We start from the raw sequence: 12,269 nt of genomic DNA, 5'->3' as shown, positions 1-12,269 counted from the left end.
GACCAGAGACCCAGAGACCCCAATCTACCTCATGTTGGCTTAGGAATCAACTTCCTCAATAAAACTCCTAAAGCGCAAAAAGTTCAATCAAGAATAAATAAATGGCATGAAACAAAACTCAAAAGCTTTTTTACAGCAAGGGAAATGATCAAGAATGTGGGGGAGAGGATTTACAGAATGGGAGAACATCTTTGCCACCCACAACTCAGACAGAGCACTTATCTCCAGGATATAACTCAAAAAACTTAACACCACAAAAACAAATAATCCATCAATGGGCAAAGAAAATGAGCAGACACTTCATAGAGAGAGAAGTACCAATGGTCAACAAATATAGAAAAAAAATGTTAAATATTTCTTGAGTTTTTTTTTTTTTCTAGCAATTAGAGAAATGCAAACTAAAACTATACCGGGATTTCATCTCATGCAGGTCAGAATGGCAATTATAAAGAATACGAGTAACAAGAAGTGTTGGTGAGGATGTGGGGGAAAAGTTACACTCATGCATGACTGTGGGACTGCAAAGTGGTGCAACCACTCTGGATATCACGGTGGAGATTGCTCAGGAAACTAGGAATGGAACCACCACGTGGATTTAAAATCAGCGTACTATAGTGATGCAGGCACATCAATGTTAACACCAGCTCAACTCACAATTGCTCACTGTGGAACCAACACAGGTGTCCTTCACCAGATGAATGGGTGAAAAATATGTGCTAAATACACACCATGGAATATACCTGAACAAAGAGGAGTGATACGCATTGCCAGTCAGTGGATGGAATGGGGGACTGTCATGCTAATGGGAGTTATTCAAACTCCTCAAACTAAAGAACCAATGCTTTCTCTAGTATGTGGATGCTATCTCACAATAAGTGGTGGGTAAGAAAGAATGGAAGTACATTGGATTTGTCAAAGGGGAATGATGAAAAGGGAGGGGCAATCTGAATATAGAAGACAGTAGAATGAAATGGACTTTACTTTTCTATGTGCACATAAATAAATGACCCCCACAAAAAATTTGTGAAATTCAAAAGATAACTCTTATTTGGTAGTGTTTGATGTCAGTTCTTGGTTTGGTGCCCTGTGTCACAGGCTGACTCATGTACTCTCAAACTTTATACATTCAAGTCCTAACTCTCAGACCTTGATACTGAGGTAACATTGGAAGACAGAACCTTTACCAATATAGTTATGGTACATTCACACGAGTTCACATGGCTTTGTCCTAAAAAGGTGTGACTTACGTCCTTATAAGATTTGGATTCAGACAATGCTCAGAAGGGAGACCAGAAAAGGATACAACCTCAGGTGGCCATCTGCAAGCCAAGAAGAAAGGACACAGGAGGAAGCAAATCTAAGAAACATTCATCATGGATTTCCAACCTTTTCAGCACTCAGTCTGTGGTATTCTTATCTGATAGCTGTAGCAATCCAGTACACACAGTAATGCTAAATTTGTAAAATGGAGGATGGATTTCTCCTTCCCAGGTGGAGAATATTTAGGAAATTCCTCTGTTGTTTTGGTAAATTTTATGTAAATATAAAAGTTTTTCTAAATAATCATTTTATATTAAATACCTGAATGAATCAAGGTTGGGTGGTGCATAACTGTTATTTCAGCAGCTTGGGAGACTGAGGCAGGAGGATCATAAGTTGGAGACCAGCCTCAGCAACTTAGTGAGGCCCTAGGCAACTCAGTGAGGCCCTGTCTCTAAATAAAAATGCAAAGGGCTGCGGCTGGTGCTCAGAGGTTAAGCACCCCTGGGTTCCATACTAATGCCAAAAAAAACAACAGAAAACCAACCAACTAACAACTGGAATGAACACCCTGCAGCCAAAATATCCCCTCCTCACTTTTTTTGATTTCAAGTTTCTTTTAATGGATCAAGGACCTGGGAATAAAACCAGAGACCCTGCATCTAATAAAAAAAAGTAGGCCCTAATCTCCAACATGTGGGATGAGGCTCCAACTTAGTTAATGCTATAGTATCCCTTGAAAATGCTGGTAGGATTTCCCCTTCCTCTACTGTTTTCTCTTTGCTTTCCACTGTACAAAGTCTAATCTGGGACAGAAAAGATCCATTCTTTATAGGACATATTAGGGCACATAGAGGATTGCCTGCAGCCCTCAGTTTGGGCAATGATTTAGCAGATAAAACTACACATGACATACAGATTTTCTCTACACTAGAAGGAGCTACAAATTTGCTCCTCTGCGGTGATGCTCATTGGGGGACTTTTTTTGGCTCTGCCCACACGACCTAGCCAATTGGCCTCAAAAGCAGGAGGAATGGGGGAGGTTGAGAGGCTTGTGGGAAGCCGGTGGTGGCAGTTGGGCTCTGAGAGTTTTTCCTGAGGAGCTGTGTGGTGTGGTGTGTGTGTTCTAAAAGTAAAGTTTGTTTCTGTTGACAAGTGGCTCCTGAATTATGCCCAGCCAGACTGCAGCATTGAGGCTTGACCGTAGAGTGCTTGCTTAGCATGTGCAAGGCCCTGGGTTTGATCCTCAGCACCACTTAAAAATAAATAAATAAAATAAAGATGATATTGTGTCCAACTTAAAAAAATGTTAAAAAATGAATTACATAAGAAACTAACAAGCATTTTTATTGTTCCTTCCAGAGGAAGAGTGAGCCTTTTTCCTGTCTCCATTGATGAGGATGAACCTGAGGGATGATCACTCAGGTTTCCAACAGAGTGGAGTCCAGCACAGACTGCCTCATCTGCAAGTAGGTGCCACCTGCCTGCTGCTCCCTCAAGCCCAGCCTCCACATCTACCTCTATTTTTTCTGTTTTGTTTCAAGAGCATTTTTCTGTGATGCAGTGTGAATTCTGAAATTTTCTGTATGAAAATCACAGAGTATGTGAGCAGAAATGTCAGGAAACCAGGTAGTCAATGTGAAAATGGAGTCACAGGGAGAGGATCTACAGAGCCTCAGGTGGATCTATGAACTTCTCCCCCCCAGAATCCAGGCATCACAACATGTGGAAAGGATATTGGTTAATTTTTTTTAAAAGAGAGAGTGAGAGAGGAGAGAGAGAGAGAGAGAATTTTTAATATTTATTTTTTAGTTCTCGGCGGACACAACATCTTTGTTGGTATGTGGTGCTGAGGATCGAACCCGGGCTGCACGCATGCCAGGCGAGCACGCTACCGCTTGAGCCACATCCCCAGCCCGATATTGGTTAATTTTAACTTTGAATCCAAGTAAGAAAACTTGGAGTTCTCTACAAGATTGGGATGCACTTTTTTGACAAGAAAACTCATAGGAAATTTTGAGCACCTCTCCCCTGATGGTTGTTATCCAGAATAGAATCAAATCAAGAGGACAAGCAAAATGTTCCACTGGGGACTCTATAGTTCTGTGCTCCCCAGTGGGATCTTGTTACTTTAGTAGAGATGCTAAAATTGCAGGCTGCAGAGAGATGAGCTCACAGCACCCTTTCCTTATAACTATGCAGGTTTTACTCAGGAGCACCAAGTGCCCAGAATCCGTCCAGGTAAGTGTCTCTCCGTTCCACAGAGATAATGAGTGAGTACCTGGGGCCTGTATGAGGAGGTTGCAAGGGGCAAACTGGGTCTAGGAGTGAGATTTTTGGTAGCTTGAGACAGCCAGCTCTCACCCCTATATTTAAGAAGACTAACGTGCTCTGTGAAATGTGAGGAAGGAGATCTTCCTCGGTTGTGTCATCCTTTGAGACACAGAAAGTTAGGGTCTATTTTCAATAGGAATTGCCATTATCTCAGGTGTCTACTTAATTTTTTTTCTAGAAACTACAGCAGTGCTCATGTTATATATGCATTTCCCTGTTTGATATGCTATTTATTTCTAAACCAATAATCAGGGATATAATAAGTCGTCTGTCTGCTTTGTACTACATATACTAAGATTTTCTTCTCTCACCTTCCTGAACAAACAGAATATTACTGCTCTGTGACTACTAGACTCTGAGGAATAAAAAACCATAATTTTATGTGGCCCAGAAGGTAATGAGGGCAACCTCACATGGCCAATGACATCTATTGAAATTTCCCATACAATCTTTCTTGTCCTACATTTAATAACACAATTTAGAAGTGAATGGTGCCACTCCATAGTGGGTGCTCTGCCAATGAGCAAATTTCAAGTGAGAGGACAGTGGTCCTGTGTCACCATCCCAGGAAAAAAAACAATGATTCCAATTGTGGTGTCCTTCTCCTTCCCCAATGACAAGGTAATATTATTATCCATAGCTAGGTAAGAATAATATTTGTGTCCATTAATCTTTATTATTTTCATTATTCAATTAAAAATTCTGTTTGCTCTTTTTGTAATAATGAAAATGTCACAAAGGCCTTTGATTATATATGCAACATTTTTTTTATCCATTCATCCACTGAAGGGCATCTAGGTTGGCTCCACAGTTTTGCTATTGTGAAATGTGCTGCTATAAACATTGGTATGGCTGTGTCCCTGTAGTGTGCTGTTTTTAATTCCTTTGGCTATAAACTGAGGAGAGGAATATCTGGGTCAAATGGTGGTTCCATTCCTAGATTTCCAAGGAATCTCCATACTACTTTCCAGATTGGCTGCACCAATCTGCAGTCCCACCAGCAGTGTATGAGTGTGCCTTTCCCCCACATCCTAAACTAATTCTGTCCTGGTTTGTATTTTCAGGTCCTATTTCATGCAAATGCACTTCCAGAAAAAAATGAATATCTGCTTTTCTTCTTCCTAAAGCAATCTGGACTTGCCTCACGTCATCAGGGGAACAGATCCTCCTGCAGGTAAGTCTGGGTTTCCCAGTGATGACAGCTTAGGGTCTGTGATGAATCCAGTCTGCTGTTTCCTATTGTTGTTAGAAGAATAATTTTTCTTTTAATGATTCTGAATAAAGAATGTAAAATATTCTTAGGGTCTGTCTGTAAGTGTGAAACCTGAGCTGTACTTAAATTCTTCCAATTTACAGAAACAATGGATTATTTTCAGCCTTATTTTCCATAAATAGCTGCCATTGATTCACCCAAACATTCTCCAGGATTTTCTCCTTCTGTATCCTGTAGATTATATATGTCACAGTGGCTCATCACCCAGCAGGGCACCTGGCTGTGGGTGGCTGTGCCCTCCCTGATGGGCAAGCTGTTTATCCCTAGTGCTCTTCAGAGTTTTCCAGCTAGATCTCTGCCACAGAGAATAACTTTTTGCCTAATGTTTCCTGAGATCTTAACCCACTTAAAGCAGGATGAGTCCTCCTCCCAGATTTCACTTGTCCATCTTACTTTAGCGATGGAAATTATGGTGAAGTTTAACTAGGTGGCAACCATGAATCAAAGTGTGCTCCTTTGCTGCTGCTGGTTTTATTATTTTATTTTGGTATCTGGGATGAAGCCCAGTGGAGTGCTTGACTCTTTAACCACAACCCCAGCACTTTTCATATTTTATTTAGATACAGGGTCTTCCTAAGTTGCTTAGGGCCTCTTTAAGTTGCTGAGGCTGGCCTCAAACTTGTGATCCTTCTGTCTCAGTCTCCCAAAATTCTGGGATTACAGGTGTGCACCACTGCACCTGGGCCACGTTACTTCCCCTGTGACTTATGTCCCTCTCCATGAAAGGTGCAGTCTTTCTAATGTAGTTTGCTTTGAACAGCGTGTTAACTGAATACCATCACATTGCTAATAGCCACAGGTTAGGAGGCCCCTTGAATAACCTGCAGGGAAGCAGAAAGTTTCATCCTGGTACTGAGCCTCTGGGCTCTTCTATGCTAGACAGGTGTGAGTGGCAGGTGAGATGGCTGGGAGAGGACATTCTGGACAATTTCTTTTAGCTCATTTTTATAAAGGGTTCTTATTCACCAGAACTCATACTAATGTAACTGCGCTGTTAACACAGATGTAGCTACTTACTTTTTAAAGTCACTTACATATTGTATGATATTTAAGTGAATCATTTTTTCTGTATTGGATGTATGATTTGCTGTTGTATTATGATGTGATCTGAAATTTAGATAAAGGATGGGCACGGGAATCCCAGGGTCCTGGAGGCTGAGGCAGCAGGATTGTGAATTTAAAGCTAACCTCAAGAAATTAGCAAGGCCCTTAGTGAGACTCTATCTCAAAATAAAAAAGATGGGTCTCAGGCTGTGTATCAGTGGTTGAGGAGTCCTGGGTTCAATTGCTGATAGGAAAAATAAACTCTTTGTTCACAGCTGTATAGATTCATATATAAAAAATTGCTCCTGGGTCTACACCATTTCTGTTGTTGAAAGTGTTTGCTCACTCTCCTTCATGCTCTGGAGAAAGTAGACTCGTTTTTCATTCTGCTACTGTGCAGTTTTGCCTTCAGACAAATAAGATTTTCTGGTCATTTTAAAGCAACAATGAACTGGGGTCTTAATTTTGAAATATTTTTGAAAATTCCTGACTTCTTCTCATTCTTACTTTGCCCAAAACTTTCTGTTTGCACGACTACATTTTTTGAAGTAAGACTGAAAATCTTGTCCTTGAATGCTCCAATTTTAGGTGATTTTAACTTGTTACTGAAAGGGTTTACGATGCTGTGTGCTAGCCTTGCACATTTTTTAACATGAATTAAACACAACAGAAGCAAAGTCACCATTTCACACAAATGTCCCTCTCTACAAAAGAGAACACAATTTTAGAACTAAAATTTTAAATTTTTATTTAAAAATGTTGTACATAACTGATTATAGTTAAAAATAGATGTCTAAGTTATTCTTTAAAGCTTCATCAGTACATATTTAACCTACATGAAACAGTTGTGATAAGAACATATATATGTAATTTTATGTATAAAGATGAAAGGGAATAACATCTGTGCCTGTGATCATGTATGCCTTGTGGAAGATCTTACTAGTGTCATTTCTGGGCTTGTCATGGTAGCAATCCTGAATATACTGAATAAGTGGAAGAATAAAATTGTATTTTTCCTTATCACCGCATCTGGGAAATAAAGAACTTTTTCCCTAATGGTATAGAAAATTTCCCTTTTAGACAAACACTGCATGTTCTTACTCATGTACGAAACCTAAAAAGCATTGCACACACTCTCCAAGAAATATTGTTCCAGTAGATCATTCAACAAATTCTCCAACATAACTTTCAGTTTTGGGCATTTTATTCCAGAACAATGTCACTTTGAACTTGTAATAGAGATAGCATCTTAGAGCTCATCTTTCAGGAGTGGGCTGGACATGTGTCCTTTAATTAAAACCTTGAAACACCAACTCTGTTTTAAAACAGCACAAGGTCTGTTTTAAATGTAGTTCTATTTACTACTCTGATTGTAAAGTCTTAAAAGGAAAAAAAAAAACTATGCTCTTGGTAATTTTTCCAGAATATTCTAACATAATCTAGTTATTCTGGCTGGAGGATGAACAAAAATGTGACATGTGTAGCCACCTCAGACGATTCCAAGGACCGACATAAAATTTCAAGTCCTCACAACAGGATTGTGCAAATATTCAACTATGTTGGTTTTTTTATTTTTTTTAACTGGAGTTTGAACACAGGAGCAATTAACCACTGAGTCAAATCTCCATCTATTTTCATATTTTATTTAGACACAGGGTCTTGCTGAGTTGCTCAAAGCCTGTGTAAGTGTCTAAGGCTGGCTTTGAACTCACATTCTCCACGCTCAGGCTCCTGACCTGCTGAGATTACAGGTGTGCACCCTCACACTGCGGTAATTTCTTTCTTGTCTTTCTTTCAGGAATGGACACAGCTGATCTGTTATTAAAGGAACTGCATTGATTTTTCCAAGTCTTGTGAATGAAGTACTGTATGATAATAAGATTAGAAGCCAACATTTCTGGAGAGCTCATTATGTGCCACAAACACTTCCAAAGTTTGTAGGCACACTATACTTTTTCCCAAATAGTCTCTGCAGGATCCACATAACAGGACTCTTTATGTGGACAGCTGAGATGACTGGACCTCAGCATCCCAGGGTGCATAAGAAGAAGTTCTGGTAAATGGCAGCTCCGACTCGCAACTTCAATCAGTCCAACATCAGAGTTCACACCAACATTGTTTATATATTACAAAAATTTGGTATGGTGGGAAATAAGCCAGAGTTAACTGACCTGAAGTAACTCCGTGCAGGTCTAGTCTGTGCACACTCATGTTTGGGAGGGTCTCACTTTCAGTTTCTTGCAATCAACCCTTGCAATTTGGCCCAATTTGTAGACCTCCTATTATGAACCTGACAGACAAGATCACAAAAAGGCAAATCAAGTAAGCTCCTGTCTTGCCCCAGACAACCTCAGACATGAGGAAATAGGAAGGAAGTATATTCTAAGATAGATGGCACTTCTTTTGAGCCATGACGTGGCCCTATTTTAAAAAAATTCCCTGGCACTTTTTATTTTTAATTTTGAGACAACAGGGTCTCAGGAAGTTGCTTAGGTCCTTGCTAACTTGGTGACATCAGCATTGAACTTGCCATTGTCCCATCTCAGCCTCCCGAGCCACTGGGATTACATGAGTGCACTATGGCACCTGGATGACAATTCTTAATGTACAAGAAAACTGAAATATCAATATGTATGCCGCTGTGGAGGTCCCAGTGAGATTGGAAGGTATAAAGATAAGGCGGTGCATGGAGATGCATTCTTTAGGGTGTGAATAAAACATAGTTGTTTTTTTTTTTTTTAATTTTGTGCTTGGGGCTGCCTGGTGGGTAAGTGCACCAGCACCGAGTTACAACTTGATTCTGTATTTTGAAAAAGGGTCTCACTAATACTCCCAGACTGGCTTTACTCTTGTGATCCTCCTGCCTCAGTGTCTGGGGTCACTGGGATTTCAGGCAGACACCACTGTGCCCGGCACTAGAACTGAATTTTCATATGGAATAAAAATACAGTTGGATGAATATTCTGTTTTTCTTAATGGAAGTGGTGTTCATTTGAGATTGATGAAGAAGGTCAGATTTGCAAAAAAAAAAAAAAAAAAAAAAGACATTTTTTTGAGTTACTGTGGTCACCATATTTTTCTTTCCCTTGTAAGATGAACAAAGCCAACAGACTGTACAGTAATATTCACATAAGAATCACCGTGTACACCGTGACTGGCGTTGGGGTCATAGCCAATGCTCTTCTTCTCCTCATTCACATCTCCTTGCACATTACTGAGCACAGACCTAAGCCCACTGACCTGCCCATTGGTCTTCTAGCCCTGATCCACCTGGCAATTCTGCTCATCAATGGCTTCATAGCTTCGGACATTTTTATACCTCAGGGGAGAAGGTGGGATGACCTGACGTGTAAATTGCTTATCTACCTGTACAGGTTGATGAGGGGCTTCTCCATCTGTGCCACCTGCCTGCTGAGTGTCCTCCAAGCCATCACCCTCAGCCCCAGGAGCTCCTGCTTGGCAAGGTTCAAACATAAATCCTCTCTTCACAACCTGTGTTTCCTTCTCTTCCTGTGGGTCATCTACTCATCCTTCAGTAGTCATCTCTTCATCTCCATTGCTGCTACCCCCAATTGGACCTCAGACAACTTTATGTACATCACAGAATCCTGCTCCTTCATTCCCATGACCTTCTTCCTTCGGCACAGCTTGTCCATCCTGCTGACCTTCAGGGAAGTCTCCTTTATAGGAATCATGTCCTTCTCCAATGGATACATGGTGGCTCTCCTGTGCAGGCACAAGAGGCAGTCCCAACATCTCCACAGCAGCAGCCTGTCTCCAGTGTCATCCCCAGAACTGAGGGCCACCCAGACAATCCTGCTGCTCATGAGTTGCTTCGTGGTCATGTCCATCTTGGACAGCATAGTCTCCTATGCAAGAATCACACTGAAAGATGATCCAATATTTTACTGTATCCAGATCCTCGTGACCCATAGCTATGCCTCGTTCAGCCCTTTGGTGTTTATTTGTACTGAAAAACGTATAATTGTTATTTTCAGATACATGTGGGAGAAGACTGTAAACATTTCACTAGGCAGTGGTGAATAAGTTTTGTTAAGGCAAGAAATTGCGCTGAATTTGGAGTGATTTATCATGACAGAGTGTTTAGAGTCTTTGGTTTAATTACAATGCAAAGTCTCACTCCCTCTGTTAAACCATCCACTTGGACATGCAGGGATGACAATTACATCAATGAAAGCCAAACCATGTGCCTCTCTGAGATATTATGGCAATGTCATATTTCTCACTGGATCCTTAATAGGGGCCTGTGAGTTGGATGTCACTTGTCATAACCTGGGTTATTCCAAACTCTTTTTAGATACACAAGAGTTCCAATGGTTTTCAAATATTGCATCATCTCAATTATCTGTATTTTTCCTAACTACATTTGTAAACATATTCTACCACAAAATATCACATGATCCAGCACACAAACAATACACACGGGGCTGCATAGCTGAGTTCTAAAGTTACTATACTCAGTGAAGCCGGTTTAGTCGCAAGAGAACAAACATTGTATAAATGTACTTAAAGATGGTGGGAGTTGGAGTGGCCAGAGTGACAGAACAGGAACACAAGAGCGTCCCAGAGACCAAGAGAGGGGGAAGCGGGGCACTATCCCTTGGTATGTGGAGAACCTCTATTCAGTTAGGAAGTGAATGCTGTCATGGGTGGTGGTGACTTTTGTGCAAAAATTTGAATAGATTCCAGGACACTTTACTGAAAGCTGAAAAGTGTTCAGAATTTTTATGTTGTATACATTTTATCCTCATAAAAGTATTTTAATTATCAACTCAGTTGTGGAAAACATTCTTTCTGAAACTATAAAGTAAGGGATAAGACTCTAAACGTGCCACAGGGTCATTTGATGAGCTTTGAAACATCTGAGCTGATTTGTCCCAGGGATGTGAAGATTGGTTTTGAAAAGCCCACTTCTGATCTCAGCCTCTCCCAGGAGAGGTGTTCCCCATGCGGATGAACCCTCTCTGGGTCTCTCAGCCTTCAAAAGATGTTCAGCATTGCAGTGGGTAGCTCCCATGTTGAGGCTTTCTGGGTGAGAGGCGCATGCAGTCAGAATACCAGGTTTAGACAGTAAGTCACATGTGGGAGTTTACCAATCATGACAGCAGTGCTGTGAAAATTATGCACTTGTCATATATTCTATTTAATTAGAAAAATTAGCCAAATATAAAATACTCTCAAATAGAATGTCTTTATAAAAAATGTAAGTAGTAAAAGAAGCAAAAAATATAAGACTAAACATTTTAAAAATCATAAAAGGAACATAGAAAAGAGGAGAAAGGGGTCCAAAGGATTACAGGACAGAACAAAGTGGTTGTTTAAGTTATCATGAATAGGTGTTAAGTTTGAATCAATTAAACTCCTCAATCAATTGATATTGGGCGGCTGAGATCACAATGACTACAACACAATCTTAAGACTGCACATCAAGGTGTAGCTGTAAACCAGGACAAAAGGATCCAAGAGACATGTAGAACATCCCACCAAGGGAAGAAAACACTACTCTGTTGTGCTGAGATCAGCGTTCACAAGAGGACACACACCAGGTCACAAACAAGCCTCCTTAATCTTAAGGACACTGATATCCCGTCAAGTGTATCAACAAGCACCATAGAGTGAATATAAATTAAAGACTTAAAACTGTCCATCCCAACTATGTGGAGATAAAACAACACCTTTTAACCAGTCACACATGGAGAACTCACAAGTGGAATAAGAAATTTCTTTGAGAAAAATGAGGATCAAAGTACCACCTACTAGAACTTGGGGGGTGCATCAGGAGGATGTCGCAGAGACTTGAAGCAACACATCTCCATTCACAACAAGATTGAAAAAAGAGAACCTTAGACACACACAACTTCAGAACACTGAGCTTGGAAAGTGGAACAAAGCAACTATGGATGGAGGAGAGTGAACCAGTAACCCAAGACACCCCACCCCTCCAAAAAGGAGCCCAGAGACACAGAAATTCATGATGGAGGGCTACACATTGAACAATTAGCACCAAACCATCTTGATCTCCTCCAAATTGAAAGCATCATCCATGGTGAAGATCTGGGGTTTATCCATGGGACACAGGTGGCTCAGTACATGCAGATCATCTATAGGAACACCCAATAGCATAAAAATTCCAAGGAAAGAGAGACGTTGTCTCAGGAGTGACATGTTCATATATGTATAAACACTAAAGATCCCACCGAATTCCTTTCAGGATTCTGAAAGGCATTCAGCACAATACAAAGGCAACATCCCAAGAATTCTGCTTTGTTTCAGAGAACAATCCCCACAATAAACCATTATAAAGAGCAAAATACCGAGGCATGAACTTGGCCAGGGA

At 40.6% G+C, this 12,269-nt stretch overlaps 1 protein-coding gene across 4 annotated transcripts in view; it reads right to left on the bottom strand.

Annotated features, from left to right (window-relative positions):
• The window catches only part of LOC144371504 (uncharacterized), a 338,074-nt gene that overhangs the window by 19,352 nt on the left and 306,453 nt on the right, over positions 1 to 12,269 (bottom strand). The window lies entirely within an intron of this gene.

Source organism: Ictidomys tridecemlineatus, chromosome 16 (genome assembly GCF_052094955.1).
Source record: "Ictidomys tridecemlineatus isolate mIctTri1 chromosome 16, mIctTri1.hap1, whole genome shotgun sequence".
Lineage (NCBI taxonomy): Eukaryota > Metazoa > Chordata > Mammalia > Rodentia > Sciuridae > Ictidomys > Ictidomys tridecemlineatus.
Note: the sequence above shows the minus strand (reverse complement) of the source record. Positions and strands in the feature narration are given on the sequence as shown.